Genomic DNA, 8,817 nt, shown 5'->3' on the forward strand with positions numbered 1-8,817 from the left:
CGGGGCCGAAGTGTGGCAGGTCACAAGGTCCAGGAGTTTGAGACTCAGCCTGGCAACATGGTGAAACCCTGTCTCTACTAAAAGAAACAAAAATTAGCCGGACGTGGTGGCCAGATGCTTGTAATATGTGTGTCGGTCGAGCTAGCCAGGTGAGGTTGAGAGGCCAGTGAAGAAATCTGTTTTGATACCTGGGAGTTGGAGCTGCAGTGAGCTGGAAGATCATCCAACTCTACTGCACTCCAGCCCTGAGCAAGAGAGCGATGACTCTGTCTCAAAAAAAAAAAGGAGTTGGGATGGCCGGGCACGGTGGCTCACGCCTGTAATTCCAGCACTTTGGGAGGCCAAGGCGGGCAGATCACCTGAGGTCAGGAGTTTGAGACCAGCCTGGTCAACATGGTGAAACCCTATCTCTACTACAAATTCAAAAATTAACCAGGGGTGGTGGTGCTTGCCTGTAATCCCAGCTACTCGAGACGATGAGGCAGGAGAATTGCTTGAACCCGAGAGGCAGAGGTTGCAGTGAGCAGAGATTGTGCCACTGTACTGCAACCTGGGCAGCAAGAATGAAACGTGGTCTCAAAAAAAAAAAAAAAGTTGGGGTTTGACCAGGCGCAGTGGCTCACGTGGTAATCCTAGCACTTTGAGAGGCCGAGGCGGGTGGATCACCTGAGTTCAGGAGTTCAAGACCAGCCTGGCAACATGACAAAATCCCGTCTCTACTAAAAATACAAAAATTAGCCTGGTTTGGTAGTGGGCACCTATAATCCCAGCTACTCCCAGCTACTCTGGAGTCTGAGACAGGAGAATCGCTTGAACCCAGGGGATGGAGGTTGCAGTGAGACAAGATCGTGCCAATTCCCTCCAGCCTGGATCAAAGAGCGAAGTTCCATCTCAAAAAAAAAAGAGGGAGGTGCGGTTGGCCAGGTGTGGTGGGTCACACTTGTAATCCCACTTCAGGAAGCCGAGTTGCGCAGATCACTTGAGCCCAGGAGTTGGAGACCAGCCTTGGCACCACTGTGAAACTCCATCTCTACAAAAAATACAAAAATTGGCCGGGCGCGGTGGCTCACGCCTGTAATCCCAGCACTTTGGGAGGCCGAGGCGGGTGGATCACAAGGTCAGGAGATCGAGACCATGGTGAAACCCCGTCTCTACTAAAATACAAAAAATTAGCCGGGCGCGGTGGCAGGCGCCTGTAGTCCCAGCTACTCAGGAGGCTGAGGCAGGAGAATGGCATGAACCCAGGAGGCGGAGCTTGCAGTGAGCCGAGATCGCGCCACTGCATTCCAGCCAGGGGGACAGAGCGAGACTCCGTCTCAAAAAAAAAAAAAAAAAAAAACAAAAACAAAACAAAATTAGCCTGGCATGGTGGTACATGCCTTTAGTCCCAGCAACTTGGGAAGCTGAGGTGGGAGAATTGATCACTTGAGCCTGTGATGTCGAGGCTGCAGTGAGCCGTGATCGTATCACTGCACTCCAGCCTGTGTGACAGAACAAGACCGTGTCTCAGAAAAAAAAAAAAAAGTTGCTGTTGTGCAGGATCTGGATATTGTGGAAAAATAAAGAATTGGAGTCTCACTCTGTTGCCCAGGCTGGTGGGTAGTGCTGCAATTACAGCTCACTGTAGCCTTGAACTCTTGGGCTGAAGTGATCCTGCCTCAGCCTCCCAAGTAGCTGAAACTATAGGCAAAAAAAAAAAAAGAAAAGAAAAAAAATTTACATAACAAGCTATAACGTTGTTTAAGGTGCTTTTCCTTGGCCTCGTGTTTTGTTTTGTTTTGGTTTTTTCTTTTTCTTTTTTTTTTTCTTGAGACGGAGTCTCGCTCTGTTGCCCAGGCTGGAGTGCAGTGGCCGGATCTCAGCTCACTGCAAGCTCCGCCTCCCGGGTTTAGGCCATTCTCTTGCCTCAGCCTCCCAAGTAGCTGGGACTACAGGTGCCTGCCACCTCGCTTGGCTAGTTTTTTGTATTTTTTTAGTAGAGACGGGGTTTCACCGTGTTAGCCAGGATGGTCTCGATCTCCGGACCTCGTGATCCGCCCGTCTTGGCCTCCCAAAGTGCTGGGATTACAGACTTGAGCCACTGCGCCCGGCCTGTTTTGGTTTTTTCTTTTGAGACAGAGTTTCATTCTGTTGCCCAGCTCGGCATCTTGTCTTAACTGGGCTTTTACCCATTCTTCCTTGGTTTGGGCAAATGATGGTACAATATGTGGGCCTGGTTTAAGCTCTGTGCCTTTGAGATCTAAATTTTCTACCTTGTTTTACCTAAGATTCATCCCTTCAGACATGCAAATTTAGGACTGCCTAGCTAACAATTGCTTAGGGTAATAAAACAGGTAATTAGAAGATTGATAGTCTGAATGGCAAAAGAAAACTATTTATTTATTTATTTTATTTTTGCAATTTTTTGAGACAGAGTCTCACTCTGTAGCCCAGGCTGGAGTGCAATGGCGTGATCTCAGCTCATTGCAATCTCCGCCTCCCGGGTTCAAGCGATTCTCCTGCCTCTACCTCCTGAGTAGCTGGGACTACAGGCTCGCACCATCACGCCTGGGTAATTTTTGTATTTTTAGTAGAGACAGGGTTTCATTGTGGTGGCCAGGCTGGTCTTGAACTCCTGACCTCAAATGATCCGCCCTCCTCAGCCTCCCAAAGTGATGGGATTACAGGCATGAGCCACTGCACCCAGTCTATTTTTGTTTTTTGTTTTATGTTTTTTGTTGTTGAGATAGTACCTCACTATGTTGTCCAGAATGGTCTCAAAGTCCTGGGCTTAAATGCTGTCACCTCAGTCTCCTGTGTAGCTGGGATTACAGGCATGCACCATCACACATGGCAAGAAAAACTGTTTGAAAGCCAGCAAATGATAATTTTTTATGAAAGCTATAAGATGTACTTCTGTTTGTCTGCCTATATGTCTATATGCGCTATGTTTATGTGACAATTTTTTATAAATAAAACTAGCTTTAAATTTGTTAGTAAAATAAAGGCTGTGTGTGGTGTCTCATGCCTATAATCCCAGTACTTTTGGAAGCTGAGGATCACTTGAGCCCGGGTGTTTAAGACCAGCCTGAGCAACATAGTGAAATTTTTTTTTTTTGAGATGGAATTTCGCTCTTGTTGCCCAGGCTGGAGTGCAATGGTGTGATCTCTGCTCACTGCAACCTTCACCTCATGGGTTCAAGCAATTCTCCTGCCTCAGCCTCCCGAGTAGCTGGCATTACAGGCACGCGCCACCATGCTCGGCTAATTTTGTATTTTTAGTAGAGACGTGGTTTCTCCATGTTGGTCAGGGGGGTCTCGAACTCCCGACCTCAAGTGATCTGCCCGCCTCAGATTCCCAAGTGTTGGGATTACAGGCGTGAGCTACTGCGCCCGGCCAAAATAAAATAAAATAAAATAAATTATTAAGTCATATTCTGTTAAATTAAGTAACAGATAATCACAAAATGTCTGAGTCATTTCTAAGTAAGTTAAAATACTGAAACATTAATTATTAAACATAAGTTTTATACTTTGGCATCTTATTTATATACAATATAGAAAACTTAAATATATTTAGATAGATCTCTTAATAAACAAAAATTGGGCTGATTGTGATGACTCACGCCTGTAATTTTGCGAGGCTAACACAAGTGAATAACTGCAGCCCAGGAGTTCAACCACGGAGGCCGAGGTTGCAGTGAGCTGAGATGGTGCCACTGCAATCCAGCCTGGGTGACAGAGACTCCATCTCAAAACAAACAAACAAACAAACAAAAAACCTACTAGATATAAAAGAAACAATTCTGTATACAAAGTGTATAAATAAAAGCAAGATATATTTTTGGCAAGGAAAGTTGTAACAGCGTTGAGAAAAAAATAATTTTTTCTATTTTACAACTTACTTAAAGTTTGTTTCAATTGGAAGGAATAAAGATATAGATAAAACTAAATGGATACATAAGTTGGGAAGAAAAAGGGAATAGAAAAAGATTCTGTGGGGAACTGGCTGGGTTGAAAATCATGGCATGGGTACGAGCAGAGTCTGCAGTGGAAGAGTTGATACCCCGGCTACTGCCAGTAGAGCTCTGCCACCTGACAGAAGGTTTCCATCCCTCATTATCCCCGAGGATGCCTCAGGAATACCTGAGGCAAGTCCAGACCAAAGCAGCTCAATGTCCAGATGCTGTGGTAGCTCAAACTGACCCAAAGAAGTTGAAAAGGAAGGACAGACCGGGCGCGGTGGCTCAAGCCTGTAATCCCAGCACTTTGGGAGGCCGAGACGGGTGGATCACGAGGTCAGGAGATCGAGACCATCCTGGCTAACACGGTGAAACGCTGTCTCTGCTAAAAACTACAAAAAACTAGCCGCGCGAGGCGGCGGCGCCTGTAGTCCCAGCTACCCGGTAGGCTGAGGCAGGAGAATGGTGTGAACCCGGGAGGCGGAGCTTGCAGTGAGCTGAGATCCGGCCACTGCATTCCAGCCCGGGCGACAGAGCGAGTCTCAAAAAAAAAACAAAACAAAACAAAAAAAAAAAAAACTTGCCGGCGAGGGTGATGGCGCGCTTGAGTCCCCGCTACTCGGGAGGACTGAGGCAGGAGAAGGCCGTAAAGCCCGGGAGACGGAGCTTGCAGTGAGCTGAGATCCGGCCACTGCACTCCAGCCTGGGCAACGAGAGCGAGGCTCTGTCTCAAAAAAAAAAAAAGAAAAGAAAAGAAAAGGAAGGAAGCACGTGGATTCAAGCCTGTATCCCAACACTTTGGAGACCAAGGCCGGGGGCCGGATCACTGAGGGAGTTCAAAACCAGCCTGGGGCAAGCATCGTGAAACCTCCATCTCATCTATAATACAATAACTAGGCCAGGCATCGTTGTGGGCCCCCGCTTAGTGCCCAGCTACTCGAAGCGAGGGGCAGAGAATCACTTGACCCAGGAGGGCGGAGATGGCGGTGAGCTGAGACGCGCCACTGGGCATTTCAGCCTGGGCGACAAGAGGCAAAACTGCCATCTCAAAAAAAAAAAAAAAAAAAATTGAAAGCAGGGGGTGAATGTCTCCCTTTAGGATGGCCAACCTGTCCCCTGAAGGTATTCCCAAACTTCAGTGGGCAACATCAAGTGGACACGTTTACACGTAAGACAGAATGTGGCACAAACATAGAAGCTCACTGGAGAGTCACCGACAGTGGATAATAATGTGAACTATGCCGAAAACTAAAGAAGAAGAAGGGCGGCAGAAATTTGTCCTGATGACGTTTATGGCTGGTGTGTCACTGACAGCTAGCACGTGAAAGTCCTGAATTGATTATGACAAAGTTGTTTCCTCCGCCTTGTAGGGTATTAGCTAGGCCAGAATGAATCAGACAACAGTAGCTAACTATCAAATATCGAGTAATGGTTTGGAGACTAAGAGACGTACTTGATTGAGAAGATGCTTTATGCCTTATTGGCTGCTTGAAAAACCCTTTATTAAATGAGTCATTCACTGATTCGCAGGCTGCAGAGGGCTCTGAAGTATAGCTCTTTATGGATAGGCAAAGATGAGAGAGGGATTCCTGCTTTGAATTATGTACTTCGTATGTAATGTATGTATTCAAATATAAAAATTTTAAGAATATCGCCTTGTTGCCCAGGATGGAGTGCAATGTGCAATCTCGCCACACGCAACCGCAGCCTCCCAGGTTGCAACGTTCTCCTGCGCTCAGCCTCCCAAGCGTAGCTGGGATTACAGGCAAGGCACCACTACCCTGGTAATTTTTGGAATTTTAATAGCAGATGGGGTTTCACCAATGTTGACCAGCTGGTCTCAAAACCCCTGACCTCAGGTGACTGCCCGCCTGGCCTCACCAAAGTGCTGGAATTACAGGCGTGACCCACCATGCCAGCCACCCAACCTTTTTTTCTTTGAGACGGAGTCTCTCTCTGTGCCGCAGGCTGGAGTGCAGTGTGTGATCTCAGCTCACGCAACCTCCACTCCTGTTTCAAGCAGTTCCCTTGGAGTTCAGGCCTCCTGGTAGGCTGGATTACAAGCAGCCCGCCACCCAGCCAGCTAATTTTTGTACTTTAGTAAGAAGACGGGTTGCACCATGTTGGCCAGGCGGTCCAAACTCCTGACCTTGTGATCTGCCCACTTCGGCCTCCCGAATGGGCGGGATTATAGGCGTGAGGCACGCGCGCCTGGCCACCCCAAACTCTCAAAGCAAAAAAAATTTGCCAGGCTTGTCTGGAAGCCTGGCTCAGTGATGTGCCCTCCCTTGGTCTCGCAAATTGCTGAATAGCAGGCATGAGCCCAAGCCTGGCGCAGACTTTAAATGTTCAAAAGGCACCTATGAGAGATCACTAAACACTTTCTAGAATAGACAATGTGAAAAGACTGACAGTACTAATGTTGGGCGAGTAGTGAGGTGACGGACTCTCAGGTTTTGCGGACGCGTAGTGAAAATTGGCTAAGACGTAGAGGTTCAAGGAATACTTTCCTTCGCCTTGAAGCACCTGAAAATCACCTGACAATAGGAGTATTATTAATTATTGTTATTATTTTGAGACAAAGTCTCACTCTCTTGCTCAGGGTGAAGTGCATTGGCATGATTTCAGCTCACTGCAACCTCCACTTCCTGGGTTCAAGAGATTCTCCCACCTCAGCCTCCCGAGTAGCTAGGAGTACAGGCGCCCACTACCACACCCAGCTAATTTTTGTATTTTTTTTTTTTGAGACGGAATCTCGCTCTGTTGCCCAGGCTGGAGTGCAGTGGCCGGATCTCGGCTCACTGCAAGCTCCGCCTCCCGGGTTTACGCCATTCTCCTGCCTCATCGTCCCGAGTAACTGGGATTACAGGTGCCTGCAACCTCGCTCGGCTAGTTTTTTTGTATTTTTCAGTAGAGACAGGGTTTCACCATGTTAGCCAGGATGGTCTTGATCTCCTGACCTCGTGATCCGCCCGTCTCGGCCTCCCGAAGTGTTGGGATTACAGGCTTGAGCCACTGTGCCCGGCCTAATTTTTGTATTTTTAGTAGAGACAGGTTTTCTCCATGTTGGTCAGGCTGGTCTTGAACTCCCAACCTCAGGTAATCCACCCGCCTCAGCCTCCCAAAGTGTTGGGATTACAGGTGTGAGCCACCGTACCCAGCCTGAATTTATTAATCTGCTTGGTTAGCAGGTATTTTCACCAACGTGATTTAGCTGATGAGCTATCTTGATGTAGCTGATCTCTCAGGGATGGAAGATATTTCCCAAAAAGGCAGCCTAAGTCTGCGTAAACACAATGTCAATTCAGGTACAGATTGCATCACATCCTCAATACTATGTGAGGGGTTCTCATCTTAACCTGTGCAACTCAAATTGATACTCAGAATATGGATTGTATTGATTTCATGTTTGAAATATCAATAGAAAATCCCACCCACTTTTTGATGAACAGTATGAACAGTTTTTTGTAATCACATGCATTTAAAACAAGTTGAGTGTCATTTATTGGTGAAGCAGCCTGCATAGAAACTGCATGATGAACAGCTGGGCACAGTGGGTCACGCCTGAAATCCCTGCACTTTGAGAGGCTAAGGTCAACAGATCACTTTAGGCCAGGAGTTTGAGACCAGCTTGGTCAACATGGCAAAACCCCGTCTTTACAAAAGATACAAAAATTAGCTGGGTGTGGTGGCCCACACCTGTGGTCCCAGGTACCCGGGAGGCTGAAGTATGAGAATTGCTTGAACCCAAGAGGCGGAGGTTGCAGTGAGTGGAGATCATGTCACTGCATTCCAGACTGGGCAACACAGCAAGACTCTGTTTCTACTGCAAAATAGAAAAATTAGTCAGGTGTGGTGGTATATATGTGTAGTCCCAGCTATTCTGTAGGCTGAGGTGGCAGGATCAACTGAGCCCAGGAGGTGGAGGCTGCAATGAGCTGAGATCATATCACTACACTGCAGCCTGGGTGAAAGAGTGAGACCCTGTCTCAAAAACCAAACAAACAAAACAACTTACTTTGGGATGTTATAGAGGGCCCCTGTGGCATCCAAAAAGAGAGATAATAAACAAGTTTTCTGATATGTTAAATTACATATCAGGTAATGACAAATAAGAAATTATTGAGTAAGAAATGATGTTTAGGCTGGGCATGGTGACTCACGCCTGTAATCCCAGCACTTTGGGAGGCTGAGGTGGGTGGATCATGAGGTCAGGAGATCGAGACCACCCTGGCTAACACGGTGAAACCCCGTCTCTACTAAAAATACAAAAAAATTAGCCAAGCGTGGTAGTGGGTGCCTGTAGTCCCAGCTACTCGAGAGGCTGAGGCAGGTGAACCCAGGAGGCAGAGCTTGCAGTGAGCTGAGATCACGCCACTGTGCACTCCAGCCTGGGCAACAGAGCAAGACTCCATCTCAAAAAAAAAAAAGTTGTTTAACCAAGTTATATGTTTATGAATATGTTATTAATGTGTTCCAAAACTATATGAGATTCCTAAAATTCTGATATATCTTGATATGTTATTAGTTATATTTCTGGTTATGTTAAATTATTATAGAACACAGAAATAACCAAATTTTCTGGCCGGGCGCGGTGGCTCAAGCCTGTAATCCCAGCACTTTGGGAGGCCAAGATGGGCGGATCACGAGGTCCAGAGATCGAGACCATCCTGGCTAACACGGTGAAACCCCGTCTCTACTAAAAAATACAAAAAACTAGCCGGGCGACGTGGCAGGCGCCTGTAGTCCCAGCTACTCGGGAGGCTGAGGCAGGAGAACGGCGTAAACCTGGGAGTCGGAGCTTATAGTGAGCTGAGATCCGGCCACTGCACTCCAGCCTGGGAGAGAGAGCTTGACTCCGTCTCAAAAAAAAAAA

The sequence above is a fragment of the Rhinopithecus bieti genome, unplaced genomic scaffold (assembly GCF_001698545.2).
Source record: "Rhinopithecus bieti isolate Rb0 unplaced genomic scaffold, ASM169854v2 scaffold_45389, whole genome shotgun sequence".
NCBI classification, from domain to species: Eukaryota; Metazoa; Chordata; class Mammalia; order Primates; family Cercopithecidae; genus Rhinopithecus; species Rhinopithecus bieti.